The sequence below is a fragment of the Tupaia chinensis genome, unplaced genomic scaffold (assembly GCF_000334495.1).
Source record: "Tupaia chinensis unplaced genomic scaffold, TupChi_1.0 Scaffold145093_1, whole genome shotgun sequence".
Taxonomy (NCBI): Eukaryota; Metazoa; Chordata; class Mammalia; order Scandentia; family Tupaiidae; genus Tupaia; species Tupaia belangeri.
In genome coordinates this window covers 2,292,641-2,314,969 of record NW_006204954.1, presented here as the reverse complement: position 1 = coordinate 2,314,969, position 22,329 = coordinate 2,292,641, and the positions used below count along the sequence as shown (strand labels likewise).

Sequence of the window (22,329 nt, the reverse complement as noted above, 5' to 3'; positions counted from 1 at the left end):
CCAGCAGTTAGCATCATGGCTATGTCGCTGGACTCCCATGTAGTTGACCGCAGTTCAAGTCCCAGACCCGGTGGCTTAAACTTATGCTGGGCACGTGTGTGTGTGCGCCCAAGATCCTGAGGGGAGAATGGAGGAGAAGGGATTGCGGCATGGCCATCCCCCCTGGGGTGTGATTTCTTACTTTCTGTCTCTCTGTCTCTCTCTGTCAGTCTGGCGCAAAAACCTCTCAAAAAATAAAACAAACACACTAGGGGGGCCAGCAGATGGGGTAATGGTTACGTCACTTGACTCCCACATAATCAACCATGGTTCAAGTCCTGGATCCACCCAAAAATCACAGGAGAATGAAAGAGAAGAGATTGCAGAGTAGCCATCCCTCCTGGGGGTGGCGAGAGAGAGTGAATTTTCACTCTCCCTCTCAGTGTCTCACTCTGTCTCTCCAGGCAAGCACACACACAATAAAAGAAAAAAAGAAAAAAGAAGACTTAATTTATTCTCTTTTATTTTAGTTACCAGTTCAATAAAATATTTGCCCAACTTATAGTTATCAATTATACATTTGGTGTCAAATATTCTCGTCTATATAAGCATAGAACATTGAAAATTGAATGTAAAATAAAAAATATTATGTAATGAGAACTTTTTATTTTAAAAAACCAAGCACATATTTTTAAAATTATTTCTTTAATTTTATTTATTCATTTATTTATTTTAATTTGACCAGATTGAAAGAGAGAGAGAGGGAAAGTGAGAAAGCAAGCCGCGAGGTCCAAGACTCAAACCATGGTCGGCCATGTGGAAGTGCCCAGCGCCTCAACCACCACGCCACCTGCTGGCCCCAGCACATAATTTATTTTTATACAATAACTATTTGAAAGGTTGTGTACTGATTTCACTGAAATCACCTTTTTAGAGTCATCACTTGGAATTGCCTTCAGAACATGTTTCTGAGACTCTCACACTCCAAGTAATGTACCCAGGTTGATAATGATTTTTATTTATCTATTTGAATTTAACCTATTTGGGGAAGGTTCAAGTAGTACATTTTTTTTCTCATTTCACAGACTACAGAATTGCCACTATATATCCGTTCATATCAGTCCATACTTCCAAGAATGTAAAGGCATATCTAAAAACAGACATTTGACAGAAGCTCTGGAATAGGATGGATAAGGCACATGAGCATGTGGCCTTTGAAGAAGAGCAGGTTCCTCTGCCTTTCTGGAACTCGTGGGAGCCACTGTGAGTCGTGCGCTGTTCAAGATCTGCCCTACCAAATGTGGTGGCCTGCTTCTCAAACGTGCATCTGAAGAACACATTTTGAGTCCTTACTCAGAGCTCAAATACTCAGGTTTGCTATTTTTTCCCAAAAAAATCAGAAAACTTGCGGAAAATCAAGATTAAACCCAAGTTGGCAAGGCTGTGTCCTGTCAAATCTAACAAGCTGTGTTAAACCACTGATGTACGCACCATCTTGACCATACGTTTTCTGATGAAATGTGGATTCATGAAGGCGACGAAGGTCCAATACCACAATTTAGAACATTATCACACTGTGATGCTTTAGAGAGAGAATGACTCTTGTCAATCGATACACATTTGTCTGAAAATTCCTCAGACGCTCATTTTCTGAGGTGGAATCGGCAATGTGATTGATTATTCATTGGGAAAAAAACCACTCTTGGGTATCTCAACAATAAACTAAGGTCTTTGGTAGATCAATAACTTTCCCTCTAATCATAAGAGACCCAGTACATCAGAAAAGTCATCAGCGAAAACATTAAAAGATAAGTACCAGCTGTTTGGGCAGCCCATGGAGGAGGACAGAACGCAGCAATACGACACGGTGGCCATATGCTGGGGAATGAGCAGTAATGGGAAACATTCATAAACAAAGACTAACCTTGTCTGAGTGATTCAGCCGCACAGATACCGCGTCCATCTCCTGGCATGGGCTCTTCTGAACGCAGATCACTCTGCCGCTAGGCTGCCAGGCCAGGGTCTTGTCCTTCCTTATGCAGGCTACAACCCTGTGACTGTCAATAGTTTTGCATGCATAAGCACTTGAAGATTATCCTAACCCCCAAATTAGCATAAGATATTCTGTGCAAAATTATTCACATTAAAGGCTTTCTTTGTCAATTTTCAAATTGGCCTTGCTGTGGCCTTGTGTTTCTAATCAGTTTAGAAATCTTTCCCTTTCTCTAATCCCATTTCCTTGGTTCCCAGCCTGACATTCCTCCTCCTTCCTGTCAAGTGGGTTACTTCTGCTACATTTGCTGGAGCCCAATACGTTCAGGGTAGGGAGAAAAGAATAAAAGGAATCTGCCCCACTAAGGTGCCTCGAGTCAAGCTCGTTTTCCCTGCCTGGATTTGAGCAGATATGACAGATTTATTTTCCCCAGGAGTCTGCTATCTTCCACTGAAATTTGAACATAGTGACACATTTTCTGTATATTATTCAGGAGTGCAGATGAAATATGCCCATCTCTATAGCAATGACTCTTAAATTTTTTTCTAATATTCATAATAAAGAGCACATGCATACACACGTGAGAGAGGAGAGAGAGGGAGAGAAAGACATCCTCCACAGAGTCTTGCCATGCAGCGTTCTCCCATCTCTCCAGTTCGTCACAATCTTGGACACTCCCAAGAGCACTCAGTATGTTTTCAGCCTGGCCTGAGGATCCAAACCCTTGGTTGGCCAGATGGCTCCCAGCACGGCAATCCAGTATACTATGAATTAGGCTGGGCCTTCTTTCTTTTTCCTCTTGAATTAATTTTATTATTTATTTATCATTATTTATTTTAAGAAACAGGATCTTGCTCTGTTGCCTAGTCTGGACTAAAATTTGCTATCCACCTGCTTCAGCTTCCTGCGTAGCTGGGATCGCAGGGATACATCCCCGCACCCACTAGCCATCCCTGCACCCACTAGCCATGACTCTACTGAATGTAGATTACTCACGACAGTAAAAAGCAGGTGAGCAAACCTGGACAATAAAAAGCCTACAAGCTCCACACAGCCCTTGCCAGATGTGAGCCCTAACTGAGTCAGCCATCAGCAGGTCAGACTGTGGACTTGACCATGGAGCTGGGGTTCAAACACTTAAGAGCCACATCCTCAGGCCTGTGGTAGGGCCAGGGAGATCAGAACGCAAGACTGCATTATGATGGGACCATCTCTATGTCACAGTGGTAATGTTCTACTTAGGAAAGAGGCCAGATCCTACATGGTGACCATGGTTTGCATTCCCAGCCTGGCCAGCCACATGCCATCCCCAGGACCTGAGAGGCTAGAGGACCAGAGGATGGGGGTTGTGGCATGACCAGTCCCTGTGGAAGTGCTCCTCTCTCTTGCTCTGTCTCTTACTGTCTCTTGCTCTTGCACGTGCACTCTGGTGCTATCATAAAAAATATCTATCCTTAAATACACACACACACATTATAATGATTTTTAAATGTTGGGTTTTATATTATCTATCATTTTAATTAAGGATAGATCATTTTAGTATTTATTTATTATTTTTTATTTTAAGAAACAGTCTTGTGGTGTTACCCAGGCTGGACTCAAATTTACTATCCACCTGCTTCAGCCTCTCGAGTAGCTGGGATTGCAGGAGTGCACCTCTGTACCCAAATAGCAATGACTCTACAAAATTACAAAATATTTGCAATAAGTAGAGGCACCAGTTCTGATGGGGTTGAGAACCACTGGACTAGGTGATAGTTTCAGGGCCCTCTACCTTAAGATCCTCTCCTTAGGGTAAGGACAGTACCTTTTCCTGATCCTGACATTAACCAAGTCTCAAAATAATACCTTATGTAACTGTTTTGCACACACTTGACTAAAATAAGTGGTGCAGTTCAGCATCACTGCACATCAGCACTTTTTTCCAGATTACCCACCCACCATGTAAGGAATCCTTCAGCACTTTTTTCCAGATTACCCACCCACCATAAAAGGAATCCCTGGGGAAGTAATTGCTACATGTGAGGCGGCCAGCAAAACCCAGCAGGGTGTGCCAGCTAAGTAGGTGTCCCCGGCAGGAGACTGCATTGCCAAGGCCTCACGTCAAACGTCCACGTGAATCTTTAGCTCTCTTTGAGAGACACTAGGTGCCTAAGAAGATAATAAACTGGCTTAATAATACCAGGAGCTTTGCTCTTTGAAAAATTTTAAATGACTTACGGCTTTAATGTTATCTTTAATATTATAGTGCTATAATTCTCCTTGAATTGTAAAGTGAAAAAGACTCACAAAGCCAGAGTGGAATTGAAGAGCATGTGTGTGTTGGAGGATGTTTGTGGCGTGTGTATGTGTGTATGTGTGTGTGTGTGTGTGGTGCATATGAATACACTCTGTGTCTGTGTGTGAGAGCATGCTCGCTGGTCAAAGTAGAGAAGAAGAAGAACTGGCAGAAGTTGTGGTGATTAAGGTGCTGGACTCCCATTTGGCCAGCTACAGTTTGGGTCCCAGACCTGGTGTATTGCTCTCTCTCTTTTTCTCTCTCTGGTCAGATTGAATAGCAATAAATAAAATTAAATGAATAATTCTTACACACACACACATATATACATATATATGTGTGTATATATATATATATATTTTTTTTTTTAAATAGAATAGAATCCAAAAACAAGACCAATGTGAACTAAGTTCTTTTTTTTTTTTTTTGGAGAGGTTTTTGTTATAGGGCGTGTGCGCTCACCAGAGAGACAGAAAGTGAGCAATCACCCCCTGGGGCAATCCCTTCTCCTCCATTCTCCTCTCGGGATCTTGGGCAAGCACCCATATACACCCGGCATGAGCTTAAGCCACCAGGTCTGGGACTCAAACCGTGGTCAACTACATGGGAGTTCAGCAACATAGCCATTATGCCAACTGCTGGTCCCATCCAACGTGTACTAAGTTCTGACCAGGCTACCTCAAACCAATGGCTCAAAGCTCTATGAAGGGACTCGATTTCTTCTAAGCCAGGAAGGTAGTCCTTTAAACTCATAAAAGCTAGAGTTAGGATGATCTACCTGGTCTGTACGTCCACCAAAGTCAGTTGTTGATCAGGAGCTACCCGATCGTCCACTTCCTGCTCACTGGACATTCAGCAGAGATCAGTGTCTGGAGGTTGGAACCCGACTCCTCAGTGCTGACATGTTGCCTCCAGGCTGTCTGGGAATTACAGAGGCTGGTTAATCACTCAGCATCTCTTCCTTGACTCCTTCACCTGTAATACTGGGATGCTGGTCAGAGTTTCCACCTGTAATTCCTCCTAGGGGTGTGGTGATGGTTAAAGCAATAATGTTTTTCAAGTACAGAGGCATTCAGATTTAAGACACTACATAATTAAACACATTCTGCTTCTAGTGACATAGGCTGATGTAATTGCAAGCTAGAAAAATAAGATTAAACCAGGTGGCCCTAGGACAGCAGCAATGCTATTTGTCTTCCTCTCATGATTTGGGACTTGCCTCAATATAAAAGAAGATCCAGTCCCCAAAAAGTACACATCAGGTTTTGGAAAGAAATGTTTTCATTCACTCGGTTTTCATTTCATCAGTAAACAAATGTGTACAACTCTCTTCTACAGACACTTCATTCTTGGCTGAAGATGGAGTCGATAATAAACAGTGCATTTACTTGTTCACCATGTTATTCGTAGCTCAGAGAGCTTTAAAAATATTAATGTTGCTTTTAAAGCAGGGAGGCTTTAAAGTTACACCAGCTAGCCTGAGTAAATGCTTTGCATATTGATTTTCTCACTGAGAAAAACAGGTCAGTCTCGCGCCCGTACATAATGGGCACCCTGTCCTGCCTTGCACCTGTTCTACTGCTCAATGCATTGGCTATTAGGAAACGCCTTACCACCCAAGCCAGTGTTGATTGCAATAGATCCCGGCACATCACTATGAGAAGTTCAGCAGTGCCAAGTCTGTAAACCACAACAGTGGTATCAAATATATTGAAAGATAACAAGAAAAGTGGCTTGAAGAACTGAGCTCTTTGCCAATAGACCCTTCTTCTGTCAAATCATGCTTATAACAGAATGTGTTGAGAAGTTCTGTCCCATAGTCAAGCAACTGAAAACACAATGCTGATTCTATTCCTTCAAATATGCTTCAAGTCCTTGGTCTAAACGGACAAAAAAAAAAAAAGGCAGAAGTGAAGTACGAAGGGACTGGCAGGTGGAGTTGTGGTTAAGGATGCTGGATTCCTACATAGCCGTCTGCAGTATGAGTCCTGGACCTGGCGGCTGGCTTTCTTACTTTCCCTTTCTCTCTCTCTCTCTCTCTGCCTCTCTCTGGTCAAAAAATAATCACAACAAAAGGAATTAAATAAATGAATCTTTATAAAACAGAAAGTAAAGTACAAGTGTTTATGAGGCAGCTTGGATTGAGGAGGCCAATAGAATGTGAAATAGGAAAGAAAAAAAAAAAAGATTGTTTCTGGTTGAATATACCTTGTGACTGAGTGAAATATAAGCTTGACCAGGTGCCACTTTATTTCCTTTCCAAGGGAAAAAAGTAACATTAGAAAAATGTTCCCATTGGGAGAATCCAATAATATATTAAAAGAAGTTGCAGTTTGACATCTCTAAGTATGAGAAGTCTTGGGTCTAGCAGGTGGCATAGTTAAGGGCTCTGGACTCCCACATGGCCAACCATGGTTCAAGTCCTGAACCTGTAGGCTTACTTTCTCACTTTCTCTCTCTCTCTCACTGTCCCTTTCTGATCAAATTAAAATAAATAAATAAATGAAGTTAACTAAAATAATTACTTAAATAAAAAGTATGAGAAATCTTCCAAAAGTTCATGGAAAATGTATGTTATAAAAAACTTACATGAAATTCAAAAAAATTGTTTAAAGAATTATTTTATTTATTTATTTATTCATTTATTTATTTAAATTTGACCACAGAGGGACACAGAGAGAGAGAAAGCAAGCCACCAGGTCTAGGACTTGAACCACAGTTAAGCGTGTGGGAGTCTAGCACCTTAACCACCATTTCATCTGCCGGCCACTAGAATTCAAAATTTTTGCATCAAAATAAACATTTACTTGAATCCCAATTCCCCACAAATGTTTTGAAGTCCCCTTGTGTAGTACGGTTGCTTCATCCAGTTCGGACCACAGCCAGTTTACCTACGCCCGGAAACCAAGCATGGTCCTTCACATCAGCTGCACCTGGACTACGAAACTTTGAAGTCATCACAGGAGCTTCACCCATCACAAACGTGTCCTGATTTCTAACAATTACTGCTTTTTTTTTTTTTTTTTTTTTTGAGAGATTTTCACTGTAGGGCGCGTGCGCTCGCCAGACAGACAGAGAGAGACATAGAGACAGAAAGCGAGAAATCACCCCCCAGGGGGGATGGTCACGCCGCAATCCCTTCTCCTCCATTCTCCTCTCAGGATCTTGGGCACGCACGCACACGCGCCCGGCGTGAGTTTTAAGCCACCGGGTCCGGGACACGAACCGCGGTCGACTACGTGGGAGTCCAGCGACATAGCCATTACACTAACTGCTGGTTCCCTAACAATTACTGCTTTTGAACATAAGCCATCCTCAAAGGGGGGCTCCAGCTCTCATTGTGAAAGTACATTCATAACTGCGTTGAACATATCCCTGATCACAGCCCCAGCCTGTGCTACATGATGTATTTATTAGTAATAAGGAGCAAAGTACCCCTTTGAAAACTAATTAAAATGGAAAAGTCTATTTCTAGTTCTTTCTTCATCCAAAGTAAGGGAGAATGGGGGGATGGAAGATCATTTCTAAATGCTCTTTTTTCCTTTCTTTCCTTTTTCTTTTCTAGAGGGCATATGCATTTGCCAGAGAGAGAGAGAGAGAGAGACCTCGGAGAAAGCACCCTTCTCCCATGAGGCACGGTCATGCTACAATCCCTTCTCCATCTTTCAGGACTTTGGGCATGTACCCAGCGTGTTTTTCAAGCTGCTGGTCCTTAGACTTGAACTGCTAGGTGGCTATGTGGGATCGAGCTGCCCTAATCCCCAGGTCATAGAGCCAGCCCTCTGAGATGCTCTTAACAAACTCACTTACACTGAAACTCTATGGTCTTTGAACCATGGACAAATAGCCCCAAATAGCCCATACTTGAATGCTACTGCCCAGAAAGAGGCAAAAAAGAGGAACCTCTCTCCACCTTAACTACCAAAAAGAAGGTCAAATCTTAAATAACTGGTAGATCCTTCACTACCATCACCCTCCACTTACACACACACACACTCGTGTGCACACAAACATTAACTATTCACCTGTTAACGCGGGGCTCTGGCAATGTAATTGACAAAGGTAAGTTGGAGTCACAGAAATTCCCTCTCTGTGCTCCTTTCCAAGATCTCCAAGATCCTGGAACAAAATGCTTATGGCTTGGGGGGAAGCACTTCGAGTGACCTAAGAAGCGCCAACAGCTTACAGAGGCACACCTGACCCCAGATGAATTAAGGCAGAACTTGCACTTCAGGAGAACCCAGGAGACTGAAGCCAGGCATTAGCAATTTTTTTTTTTTTTGAGAGGTTTTCGCTATAGGGCGCGTGCGCTCGCCAGACAGACAGAGAGAGACATAGAGACAGAAAGCGAGAAATCACCCCCCAGAGGGGATGGTCATGCCACAATCCCTTTTCCTCCATTCTCCTCTCAGGATCTTGGGCACGCACGCACACGCGCCCGGCGTGAGTTTTAAGCCACTGGGTCCGGGACGTGAACCGCGGTCAACTACGTGGGAGTCCAGCGACATAGCCATTACGCTAACTGCTGGTTCCCGGCATTAACAATTTTTGAAGTCCTCTCAGTGATCCTAACAGACATCCGACAGTTGAGAACCTGCAGGTATTGAGAATCATGAGAAAAACAGGCAGCCAGTTTGATCCAGTCCCGTTAGTCTGCCATTAGTTGCTGACCCATGACCTTCTAGGATCTGAAATGAAATGATGTCTGTCCTGTAGCAAAGAATTAATCTTTTGAATCAGTTTAAGAGGCAGTTTAGTCCTTCTTGGGTGCATACGGGCTTTTAAAAAGTGTCCGCTGTGAGGCTTAGCTGAGAATTTACCTTGAGTCCTATTTTTCTAAAGCTAAGTGGTAATTACCTCCCAGTAGCAAGTTAACACATTCTCATCATTTATCAATTGGGCTTTTGGCGCATTTTTGTGTACCCTCCCATAATACGTGGCACACTGAGGTTAGGCTCCAAACACTGAGCTCTCCTCCCTGTTCCTCCTTCACCCAATATCCCTGAAATCTGGCTGCTAGTCCAGGTGCACCTGCGAACGCCTCGTGACCGTTTCCTTACCTCACGGAATTGGCTCATGGCTGGAGTATTCCAGAGGTATGCAGCCCTCTCCGTGTCAGCATCCCCAGATCGGAGGCACCAAAGGAATGTACAAGCTTTGGCAACTCTGCTAATCAATAACCTGACCACTGTCATCCTCGAACAATGGATGTCGGAACCAGATTCCGGCCTTGGAGACGGAGTCTGTGTGGCTCTTACAGGTGAGGTACGTCCTCTCTGATCTATGACCTGTACGTGAGCCTGTTCTCATGGCAGCATGGGCCATCCTCCACCTGGCCCTCAGCAGAGCTTCACATCCTAGTAAGTAAAACTCCTGACTTCCCTTCTGGACCTCCAGGTGCATTCTTTGGGATCAGTAAACATCACAGGCAAGTCCTCTTATATTTGAGCCCCCCCCCCTTACATAAAGACACAAACCTTACTTCCAAAAGTATTTCTTCAAATTCCCAGGGAAATACCCCCATCTGGAAGTTTGACTATGAGGCTAAGTAGCAAGCTGACTACTTGTTACTATTTAAGTCAATATAGCTTTATGCACACAGTATAGACAACAGCTCAAGTTACTCAGATATTTTAATTTTGGTAAAAAGAAAATTGAAATTTTATTTATCAAGCTGAAACACAAAAACTCCCCACTTTTTTTTTTCTGGATTTCATAAACATATTCATCATCTGTCATTTCTCCTTCAGTTAAATTCTAAGGATGAATTTGTAACTAGGCGTGTGGCTGACAGCGATTCCATTTCAGCTCTTCCATAATATTTCAACCGGATGAAGGACAACAGAATGATGGAGTTTAGCTTCATCTCCGTTGAACATTTTTCAATAGAGAGGCTCTTAGAAGAAGTCATTTAATAACTCTCAAATTGCAAATACCTTTATGAAATAAATAGGGAGGCCCCAAACTTTTTTTTTCCCTGTGACTAATCCAGTTTCTTCTCCTCCTTCCTTAAGACTTTTAAGTGAATCACAGTGACAAACTAAAGGCTGGAAACAATGTGTCAGCTTTTTAATGAGCTTTAATTGTCACCAGTGAAAAGTAAGCATAGGCCCAAAGTCAGCATTCAAGGTCAACTACCAACCCTGGACTGGTAATCATTCTGATCCCATGATGCCCTGAGAGTTTGTTTTTGGAATAAAGAGGGGGCTCAGAGAAAATCTGCTTGGAGCACCAAAAGGGGATCGTGCCAGCGACAGGCTACCCCTCTGGCCCAGTGTGCCCCGCTCAGATCATTTTCAGTCATTTTATATGCTGGTCCAGTTTGGTCAAAGGACCCTAAGGTGAGATGGGAGCTACAGTCTGTAAGGCAGCCCTGCTCCAGCTCTTCCCAGGCCCTGGCAGATGGCATCAAGACAGTGTTGTCGGGACCAAAGATGGCATAATGTTTATGTCGCTGGACTCCCACACAGTCAACCACAGTCCGAATCTCAGATCTGATGGCCTAAAGCTCACACCAGGCATGTGTACATGCATGCCCAAGATCCCAAGAAGCGACTGTGGTGTGGCCATCACTATGGAGGGAGGTTCTCACTTTCTGTCTCTTTTTCTCTTGGTTGAGCACACACACCTTATAGTAAAAATCTCTCTAAAAAAAAGAAAGAAAGAAAAGAAAGAAAGAAAGAAAGAAAGAAAGAAAGAAAGAAAGAAAGAAAGAAAGAAAGAAAGAAAGAAAGAAAAGAAGAAAGGCAATATTGTCATCTTGCGATCTTTCCCAAGCCATTGTCCTTGTCCTCCCCAACTATATATGAAGGGGTCTTCAAAAAGGTCAGTGAAAAATACTTGTTATTAAAAAAATACTCATGGATTTCAAAATGCTTTACACTAAGATCCCTACTTTAATTCCAATTCCCATGAGCTTTTTGAAGTCCTCTGGTATAAGAAACAGAAAACTGACCTTGAAGAAAGACATTTATTGGGGAGTCAGGATATACAGTAAACTAAAGGTGGTCAATGTGGGCTTTTGCTACTTCCAGAGCAGGAAGGTCCTTGCAGATGGATTCAATCAGCACAGTTTCTCTTGAGTAACATTATAGCAATTTGAAAAAAAGGGGGTGGGGGGGAGTTACTGTGGAACCCAGCCGCTGCTTAGTATCTATTTCATAACAGTGCTTAAAGATCTCCGTTGGAAAATCTTGAATAGATGTAATAGTCATGCTTTTAAAGCGATCAGAAAGTGCTGGACCATGACACTATTATAGAACCACATTATTTTAAAATGCACATTAAATGGCTCCCAAATCCTTTTATTTAAAACCCCCAGACAAAAAGAATAGTCTCTTCTCAAAGAAACCAAGACTACTTCCTCCTCAGAGAGTAAGCTGTTTAGAGCTGGTAGGACATTAGCAAATAGCCCATCAGAGCTACGAAGAAGAATAATAGTTTGGTTTCTGAACAGGCAATATGCCATTACCTTGAAGGCTTTGTTACAGATTGCCGCGGGATGATTGCCGCTGTGTTAACCTGAGTGTTCTAATTGGACATGAGCTCCTTTATGGGACCGAGTTAGGGAGAGTTTTTGCCCAGGTGACTTATAACAAAATGTAATAAGCAGACGTTATGTATCCTGAAATTACCACCAAGTCTTTATGAGTTGTTAGATGCTGAGATGCTCTGAAAATTCTGCCTAAAATTGCAGCTGAGTTGTGAACAGAGCAATCATATCACTGTGCTCAGGCAGATTGCACCAAATGCTAAGAAGTTTTCAAGAACATTTAGTCATCTTCCCAAATATAAAAGAGAACATGAAGAAACAATCCCTCTGAAAGCGAGACGCTCGAAGCCGGGCCATCCCCTGTAGAAATGCTTTCTCACCTGCCCCTGCGCCTGCTCTGCCCACACAGGAGATCAGGGACGTATGATACTAGGGGTGATTTCAGTCTTTTTTAAAAAAACATAATTATTCATTTAATTTTACTTATTATTATTATTTCTTAATTTGACCAGAGAGAGAGAGAAAAAGAGGGAAAGTGAGAAAGTAAGTTGCCAGGTCCAGGACTCAAACCATGGTCAACCATGTGGGAATCCAGCATGTTAACCACCATGCCACCCGTTGGCCCCAGGTGATTTCAATCTCAGTCTTCAGGCGTAGACCCTCTGGAGTTAGTTCGGGGCCTCCAAGAAGCAGATGCCAAGACAGGAATAGAATAGCAAGAGATATCTAGGGAGAGCAGTGGAGAATGGAGGGAAAGACGCAGAGAATGGAGGGAGAGACGCAGAGAATGGAGGGAGAGACACGGAGAATGGAGGGAGAGATGTGGAGAATGGAGGGAGGTGCCGAATGTTGGCACAGTGGTACAACTCAAGGGCTCTGTGAGCCTGAACCACCTGGGAAGGTTCCACTCAGAAGTGCCCCCCTGCCCCACCTCCTCCTCCCTCCCCCCTATGCTGGGCATGGATGTGCCCATGCTCCAGCACTGGCTGAGGCTGGGAGTGGATCCACAGCATTTGATACCCTGAAGGGGTTGCTGTCTTTTTCTCTTTCTATCTCATTCACAGAAGAAATAAATAAACTTTGGGACCAGCAGTTAGCGTAATGGCTATGTCGCTGGACTCCCATGTAGTCGACCACGGTTCGAGTCCCAGACCCGGTGGCTTGGACTCACGCCGGGCGCGTTGCGTATGTGCACAAGATGCTGAGAGGAGAATGGAGGAGAAGGGAGTGGGGCGTGGCCATCCCTGGGCGGGAGGGGTGATTTCTCTCTTGCTGTCTCTCTGACTCTGTCTGTCACGCGCCCTATAGCAAAAACCTCTCCAAAAAAAAAAATAAAAAAATAAATAAACTTAAAAAAAAAAAAAAAGAATGGAGAGAGAGGGCCAGAGAATCTTGGACACAAGACTGGTCTGACCCCTCTGAAGGATGAGGAGTAGAAAACACTTTTTTTTTTCCCTTGGATTTTGCCATAGGATATATGCACTTGCTGGAGAGAGACGAAACGTGAAAAATCACCCTTCAGGAGGATGGCCATGCCACAGTCCCTTCCCCTCCATTCCCTTCTCAGGATTTTGGGCACTCACACACACAGATTTCATGTGACTTTCAAGTCACTGTTTCCAGACTCAAACTATGGTGGATCATATGGGAGTCTAGCACCTTAACAACCATGCCATCTGTTGGCCCCAGAAAACACCTTTTTGAAGAATTATTTATTTTATTTATTTATTATTATTAGTCTTTAGTTGGACAGAGACAGACAGCAAGAGATAGAAAGGGAAAATGAGAAAGCAAGCTGCCAGGTCTGGGACTTTAACGATGGTCAGCCATGTAGGAGTCCAACGCCTTTAACCACCATGCCACCTGCCAGTCCCAGAAACACCTTCTTGAACATTGATATGTCCCATCAGGCTGTGGGGCCTCTGTGTTGGGCATGAACTTCCCTATCAACCTCTTGCCTTACCTTCCTGCAGGTTCTAGCCAAGGCCATCGTTACAGAGATCAACGTCATGCCCATCACAGACTCTCCTACACTTTTCCAGGCCCAACAGTGAACAACAGTGTCTGTGTGTAGGTCAAACCCAGACAGAAAAAAGATGAATGAAACTTTTCCTCTCTCTGTTTCTGATTCCCCCTTTCTGGTCTCCACTGAAGGCCAATGCCTGGTCCCTGGTCTCTAAGTGCAATTAGAAAGGGGGTGCAATACCCCTTCCCACCTGGAGGGTAGCTCCTTTTCTCTCTGGTTCTGAAACAGCACCTGATAAGCATCAGATGAGGCAGATCCGAAAATCTGCTGATGACAGCTCACCATTCAGCCGTAAGTAACTCACTGCATTGAGCTGGCAGAGCACAAGCAATGCCAACCCAGAGCCTCAGGACTCCACGCTTCTCTGCCTTTGGTCATGGTTCTTGGAGAGCAGGAGAAGCTGATGTCTTCTGGGGGTTGCACAGATAGTCACTGCCTCAACCCCTCCTCCTTGCATCCTGCTCTCTGGTTTGCTGGATAGAAAGGGCCCCCAGCAGCATTTACAGTTCCTCATGGTTCCTTGGAACCCCACCTCACCCCACCCTACGCACTCACCACCTCCAGGGATTCCCAGGCCTAAAAAGCTTCACAGTAAGTTCAGGAAGCCCTGCCCTACCACAGTCCAGCAAGGCCGACCAACTCTCATTCAACACTACTTCTTTCCAGCTATCTTTTTTTTTCTCTTAAGTTTATTTATTTATTTATGATAGAGGATGCATGCCTGACATACGCTTGATAACGTCTCAGTCTCCCTTCTCTGGCTCTCCAGTTCTAGATCCTGGGCACACATGCGTCCAGTGTGTTTGCAAGCAACCCAGAGGTCTGAACCCACTGGCAGTCATGTCACTTCCAGCACTGCAGTTGAGTTTTTGTAACACCCTCTCTTAAAATGGAGTCGCTTACACTAAAATCAAAATGGAACCGCTTATGCTAAGTTGTGATCAAAAGGTGTTTTTGACTGAGTTGTTTTGACTAAATTGTTTGGACCAAAAGTTGTTTTGACTGCCCCAGTCAAAGTATTTGTGCGAACAACCAGACACTCCCTCACAACGCATGTGCACTGGACATAAAAATATTTACATCAAACTCACAAAAGGAACGAACCACGACCTCAGAATTGGGAACATCTGTAGCTGTATACAGACAACGCTACCATTAACACTTGGACTATTGACTCGTAGCCACTCTGCCTCTGCACCTGGTCAAGTTGTCTTCGTGGTCAAGTCTGCTGGCTGTGAGCCAACTTCGGACGCCCATCAAAGTTCCCATCCGACCATCAGGACCTCGCCGATGACTGCCCAGCGTGGGCCTTGTCATAGCCTTGAGCCACTGCTGCATCTTGCCCGGAACTCGACCCTATTTCTCCCGTATCTGGTTATCCTGCTTACCTGGCCCTAGACTCCCTTTGGTCCACATTTGTCCTGCAGAATTTGTAAGTTTTCCCCCAAATAAACCTATTTGAAAAGCTCTTGAAAGGCCCTCTCTCAAAGAGAGTTTTTTTGCTCGGGAATAACATCTGTGCTACTCCGGTTACCCAAGTACTGCTCCCGAACCACGTGCGCACCCAGCTGCCTTAGAATGCAGGTATAAATTCCAAAATTCTTGCCGTCGTTAATTCTCAGTATAAGCCTCCACACTAAGAAACGTGCCTTTCCTGCCGGTGTACCAATTCACGACAGTTCTCTACAAACAGTGCCACCAGGCAGACCACCCCCAGTGGCCTTTAAGAAAAATTAATTTATTTTATTTTATTTTATTTATTTATTTTAATTTGACCAGAGAGGGACAGAATGAGAGAGAGAGGGAAAGTGAGAAAGCAAGCCACCGGGTTTGGGGCTCAAACTGCGGTCAGCCATGTGGGAGTCCAGCACCTTTAACCACCATGCCACCTGCCAACCCCACCCCAGCTATCTTTAACCAGCTGCAGCAGAATTAGCTGAAAGAGCCATTGTTCTTCGCAAGTGGCTCGGTTTATCTCTTTGAATATGTTCACATTTCCATCTGTGGATGTTATCGCTTTCCTGATTTCTCCCAGCAAATAAAGAAATGAACTGATAACTTTCTAGTCACAGATGAACCACCTCTTTCTAAGTTAGCCTCTGTCCCAAGGGAACACCTGAAAAGGAAAATAAAAATATATTGCGGAAATTAAAATGTGAATTCTGAGTATTATGGAGGGGGAAATTACAGAAATAAAAACGTCAGACTCACATTAGCACCACAAGTGCAAATATTCATGTGCAGGTACTTGACACAGTGGGATCGGCGTTAGCTTAGGAGTGAGTTGTCCTGACGGCGAGTTGTAAGTTGGTTGCTTAGAACGGGCAACCCTCTTAGCAGTGATATTGTCATTGGTGGTTGGTTCCCCAGAGCCATGATGACTCCCATTTCCTCAACTTCCTTTGGAGCCAGCCTGATTCCAGGGCCTGGTACAAAGAAGGCAGGAACGCATGATAGAGGGGAAAACCGAAAGTGCGTTTCCCCACTCACTCCCTGAACGTTTCTGACACCAGACTGGGAGGAAGAGTCGGCACCACACCAACCAGGCGATTCTGCAGATGCTCCAGCAGGTACAGCAGGGTTCCTCGAATTTGATTCGATCTGACACTGCATACCTAGAGAGAGCATCAGATCCCGCAGGTTGAGGGTTCAGTCCCATAAGACGGTCCTCCACCTCTTTTTGTTTTTAAAGAATTATTTAATTTTATTTATTTATTTTTAATTTGACGAGAGAAAGGACAAGTGAGAAAGCAAATCACCAGGTCTGGGACTCAAACTGTGGTCAGCCATGTGGGAATGTCCAGCACCTTAACCACCATTCCACCTGCTGGTCTCCCGTCCTCCACTTCTGATTCCACTTGCAAGCATTGGTTGTGGCCTGTGCTTCTGTCTCTGGCTGTAATTCAGGGTCCCATAACTCCCTCCTGAGGTTCCACAGTTTGCTAGAGCAGCTCACAGAACTCAAGGAAACACTTTCTTGCATTTACTGGTTCATCATAAAGGATATTACAAAGCCCACAGATGAACAGCCAGATGGAAGAGATGCATAGGGCGAGGTGTGTGGGAAGAGATGTGGAGCTTCGTAAATGGCCGTATGGGCATACAAATGTTCATACGTGGCTGGAAATTTATCAATTCATTTGTTTATTCGGGAAAATCAGGAAAGTGAAAACAGCCACAGGTGGACATGTTCAAAGAGATAAACCAAACCATTTGGGAATAATGGCTCTTTCAAATAGTTTCACTGGCGTTGGGTGGCACAGTGAGTAGCAAAGGGAACACAGTGTTGGAAGAGACATGGCTGACCATGGGTTCGGATCCCTGGGTCAGCCTGAAAACACACTAGATGCACGAGTACATGCCCGAGATCCCAGCATGCCATTCTCCAGAAACCTCTAGCTCTTCTGAACCTATTCCTTCTGAGTGTTTATGGAAGCATAATCACATAGGCATAATTGATTATGTCTTTGACCCTTGGTGACCTTCAGCCCATGGAGGTTGGTGGTGAGGCTGAAAGTCCCAACCATCTAGTCATGCCTTAGTCTTTCTAGTGACCAGTCCCCACCCGGCCCCTAGCTACCAGTCATCTCATTAGCACACAAGAAATACTGGTCATTCCAGAGAGTCCAAGGATTACAGGTGCTTGTCAGGCAAGAGGGAAGAAACCAAATATGTGTTTCTACAAGAGTGTTCTCTTTCCAGTACATGGAGTCCACAAGGTAACATTTGTATACCGTGTGTTTTAGTAGGCAATATATCTGACATCTGGAAGACTCCTTTTGTTTCCAACGTTTTAGTGGAGTAGGGTTTTGACTGCTGTTTTGTTATTTTGTTTTTAATAGACTTTCTAGAGTAGTGTTAAGTTCACAGCAAAATTGAGCACAGTTCCAATATTCCCCCATCCTCCACATGCACGGCCCCCATCAACAGCTCACCCTGGAGTGGTGCACTTGTTATAACCTACCTTTGCTAGGAACCTACACATCCTTATCACCCAGAGCCCATAGTTTACATGAGGATTCACTCCTGGGGCTGTACAGTCTAGATTTTGACAAACGTGTGATGACAGTATCTATCATTATATCATACTCATACAGGAGTTTCGATGCCCTAGAAACCCTGTGTTCTTTTAGTCATCCTCCCTCCCCCTAGCCCTAACTCCTTTTTCCTTGCCAGAGAATATGTGCGCTTGCCATGGAGAGAGGGAGAGACAGAGAGACAGGGGAGGGGGAGGGAGAAAACACAGCCCGATGCAGGGTGGTCACACGTGATCCTCTCTCCATTTCTGCATCCTTTTGGAATCTAGGGCGTCCACACATGCACATGCACATGCACTTGGCATGTTTTTCAGACTCCAGGCAGTCAGCTATGTGGGAAATGGCTGCCTTAACCACCTGGCCTGGAGCTGGCCCAGCCAGAACATCTTAAAGTAAAATTTTGCCTTTCTTATTCTCCCCCACACCTGTAAGCCTCCTGACTCCTGGTGTACCTCTAGGTGTGTCTCAGGGTCTGAGCCCCATGCCCACCCTTCAGATTGGCCTGACTCATATGATTGCATGGATGACTAATGGCCCTCAAAATATACCTTAGGCATCCCTGTCTTGAAAAAAAAGGTGATAATGCCCCTTATGTCTTGAGTAGGTGGACTCTTAGGAAGTGCCAAAAAGGGAGGTAAAGACACCCCAGCTCATCAGACACACCTCCCCATGGGTGTCTTCTGCTTTTCCTCTTTCTCCCTCCCTTCTCCTCAGAGCATGTAAATTATTTCAAAATTCCAAGATTCATTCTCCCAAGATGGTTCTTCTGGCAGCAATGCCTTAGCCAGAATGTCTGTGGGTGGCTGAGTGGGACAGGGGGATTTGTAATTTAGAGCTCACACACGTATTAGAACCTCAGAGAGAGATTTAGTTCTCACTTTCTGGGAGCCCAGTTTGTGTCTTCCAAGAGCCTGATTTCATCTTCTTTGTGTTTACAATATTAGCATATCTCCTGGAGGAAAAAAAAAAAAAACAAAAACCTTGCAGCCTTTCTGGTGTATCCAATAAACACTCCCCACGCCATCTAAAAAGTGGGTGTAAAGTAACTTTTCATAACCACCCAAATTATCTGATAACACAAGAAAAGATTAGTGGGAGACTTTGCTGAAATCCCAACTGCCTCTCCTCTCTGCAGCTCCTCATCTTTGTGGAGATACAGATTACAGTTGCCAAGGAAACAGGACCAGAGAGAGAAAGACAGAAACTTTGTCTCATTTGGTTTGCCCAGGACTCACAAAGCAGGCCGGGCTGTAAGCAGAGCTGGACAGGATTATGGTAGATTTCTAATTTACTTAGTCAAATTGCTCTTAATTCATAGTCATGCCCCAATGTACATTTTTTTCCCCTCTGAAAGTTAGGCCTTGCACCTTGTTGTCCAATCTGTGACAAATAACAGGGCTTTAAAACTCATTGTCTATGATTAAATTCAAATGTGGGACAGATGGTTTAGTCTAAGTATGTGTCAGACAGGCAAAGCACTTAAGATTTGTGACAGGCCAGACCGGGAATTAACTGCTAAGTTTTGCATTTATTCAGACATTCATGTGCACCCCGAAGATGGCTGTAAAAGTTATTTCAGTGTTCACGCTTTATTCAAAATACTCGCAAACAAAACAACGGCTCTCTTTTTGGCAAGCAAGATGCCCTAATATCAGCCCTATTAACCCAAAGTCCATTTTTATCACGCTGTATGCCCTGTGCACATCTCACTTACTCAGACGCGCTGTATGACAGGCACAGCCTTCTGAAAACCCAGCCTGCCTGGAACTCAGCGCTGGTCCCCACTTCATTTCTGTTAGCCTTCTTATTGAAATATTTAATTATTTTATTAAACAAATATTTGTCTGTGGAAATACACAAAGATCAACCAAATGAGAACAAGCTCAGGTTATTTGTTCAGCGCTTGCTATAGCAAGTGGGCTAGCCCCTGTACCCTGCATTTGGTAGAGACTCAAAGGAAGACAGAAGTGGGAATGCTTCATTGTGGAGCAATGGGGGAGGCTCCAGGTTTGAGTGATTGAAGGGTACTGGAACCGGGAGGCTGCAGGTGGCCAGCAAGAAGCAGGGCATCCTATGGTGATTAGCTAGGTGTGCATATTAGGTTTTCACTGTTTGGTCCTAAGTTGGAGGCAAGGACAAAAATTAAGGAAGCTGGCATGAGGGCTATTAGCCACCATTTACATTGGGGGCTAATCATTACAGGGTTGTTGCTTGGCATTCTGGACCAGTTAAGAAAGAGTAGTCTTGGGCGGGGCGGAGGGCGGCTGGCAAGCGGAGTGGTGATTAAGGACGCTGGACTCCCACATGGTCGGCCGTGGTTCAAATCCCAGATCTGGTGGCTTGCTTTTTCACTTTCTTGCTTGTTCTTTTCCTCTCTGGTCAAATTAAAGAATTACAGTTAAACAAAATAATTCTTAAAAAAAAAAAAGTTACAGAGAGTGGTCTGATAGCTTTCTTTCTCTGGGCTGATAATCGCAAATAATGGGTTGGTTTCTGGGCTGTTTGCTACAGATTGTGGGTCAGAGTTCTGTTTTCATATATGGTCTGGCCATGATCCATTTACTCAGTCAATAAACATTTTACAACAGAAAGGTACAAATAGCATCAGTGAATCATCAAGTATAACAACCACCCAGGGACCCTATTCATTTTTAGGTTCTCTACAACCTGATGTTCAGAAACCTGTTCTTAAGAAGAGTTTGCGTCTCAGCCTCGGCTCCCGGCATTTGCTTCTGCAGTCCTCAGTCTTGGGTGGGGCTCGTCAGCTACAGGCCTCCTCAGTCCCTCTCACCACACTGCATCTTCCGGACTCGATGGACAGAGGCAGCCCTGGGTTTCCTACAGTCAGGCTCAGCCCTGTGACTCACCTTTCTCTACATTCCTGGATCTCGAGAAACAGCTCAGAGAGCATGCCTTGAAATCCAGCCCCATTTCTGTGGGCAGGTTCTGTAATCTCCCAAAACCTGTGTCTTCATCTACAAAATGGGAGTAATCATAGTGCCTGCTCTGACGGGGTTTCTGTCAAGATGAGCATGGCAGTGGGCAATGAACAAGCACCCAGATTCCTACTTAATGATGTACTCCTCATACGGTGGTTTAAAATGATAGCTAAAAATTGCTGTGGGCTAAATTACTACATAGCAGGCATCGAGCTTGGTACTAAATTTATTATAAATTTGTTGTGAAGATTGACGATGGTTGTTTCACTCCATGGCCTAGTGGTTAAGAGAGCTGGATCTCACATGGCTGACTGCAGGGTCCCAGCAGATTGGAAAAGACAGCAGGTGCTTTTATGTGTCCAAAGTCTCAACAAGATGGAGAGAAAAGATTATGGCATGACCATGCCCAACTGGGGGATGCTTTCACCGTCTACCTCTCTCTCTGGTGAATATCTGCACCCTCTGGGAAATTATAAAATAAATAATACTTAATGGTATATCATGTCCTTAGCACACTCCCCAGCTCGCTGTCGCCCCTCCCTAATGGGTGCTATTGTTTACAGACCTGTGTAGCTGTCCAACCACTGGCCTTTTTTGATTACTAACAAAATCACATTATTGTGTACCAAGATTAAAAGCAATCCTCGCCAAAGTCCTACTTATAGTTTGGGAAGTTCATATAGCTTAGTTCAGGCTAAGACATGAATGTAAGTCTCTCTGATAGACCTTTTGGGTAAACTATTACGATTCCAAGAAAAAAGGAGTTTCCTCAGGCACATGCTCTTTTCTCTTGCCTGTCCCATCTGGAAAGCAGATGTGATGGCATGAGGTACAGCTGCCATCCTGTGAGCTTGAGGACTAGAGACCTAAGCCCAGCATGGCAAAGACAGAAAAGTGCCAGACCCCTGAGGGCCTGTGTGGGGTGCTGTCCCAGTCCTGGGCCACCAACCCCCAATGATTTTGCTACTGTGGCCATTTTTCTATCCCATAGCTGATTGACTAACTATCCCAAACTAGCACCGCCACCATGTGTGATTTGAATAAAAATTTCGTATGAATAAAATTTAAGAATTTGCAGTGTCTCCCTAATGTATCCACATGTCCCAGCTGATAGAAAAAGGACTCAAGTATGAAAGAAAGGTCTGTTCACAACCGTGTCTATAGGAATAGTTCTCAACTTTCGAGGAGGATTAACATCGGGACTCTCCGGACAGTCAGAATCCCATCTGTCAACTAACTTTCCCTTCTCCTCTGTCATTTGGTATCATACATACAGTCATATACAAGGTTTCCACGAGTCCTCAGCACTTGGAATGTGAGGATTCAGACACTTGCTCCCAGCGGCTTGGCTCTTGAACAGCTCTGCCCAGCAAGGATCCAAATGATCCTTGTGTCAAACCTGAGACATCTGCTCTGGCATCTTGGTCAGAGTCCAAAGACTATAATTGCATTATGCATACTTGTGAGGTCTCCCAGAGTTCCAATTAGGTAGTATTTATTTGCTATGCAAAAAAGATTATGCCCAACACTGCTCTGGACACTAAAACAAGGGGTCCGACTCAGTCTAATGTGCTGGGATCCCAAG

General features: G+C 44.2%; 1 long non-coding RNA gene across 1 annotated transcript in view; it reads right to left on the bottom strand.

The window, feature by feature from the left end:
• The window catches only part of LOC114005969 (uncharacterized), a 7,833-nt gene extending 4,574 nt beyond the window's left edge, over nucleotides 1–3,259 (bottom strand). The window contains exons 1-2 of the long non-coding RNA XR_003547751.1: nucleotides 2,994–3,259; nucleotides 1,904–2,036 (exon numbers count right to left, since the gene is read on the bottom strand). This is a non-coding gene — a long non-coding RNA (uncharacterized LOC114005969). The remainder of the gene's footprint in view (nucleotides 1–1,903; nucleotides 2,037–2,993) is intronic.
• Between the last annotated feature and the right edge of the window lie 19,070 nt (nucleotides 3,260–22,329).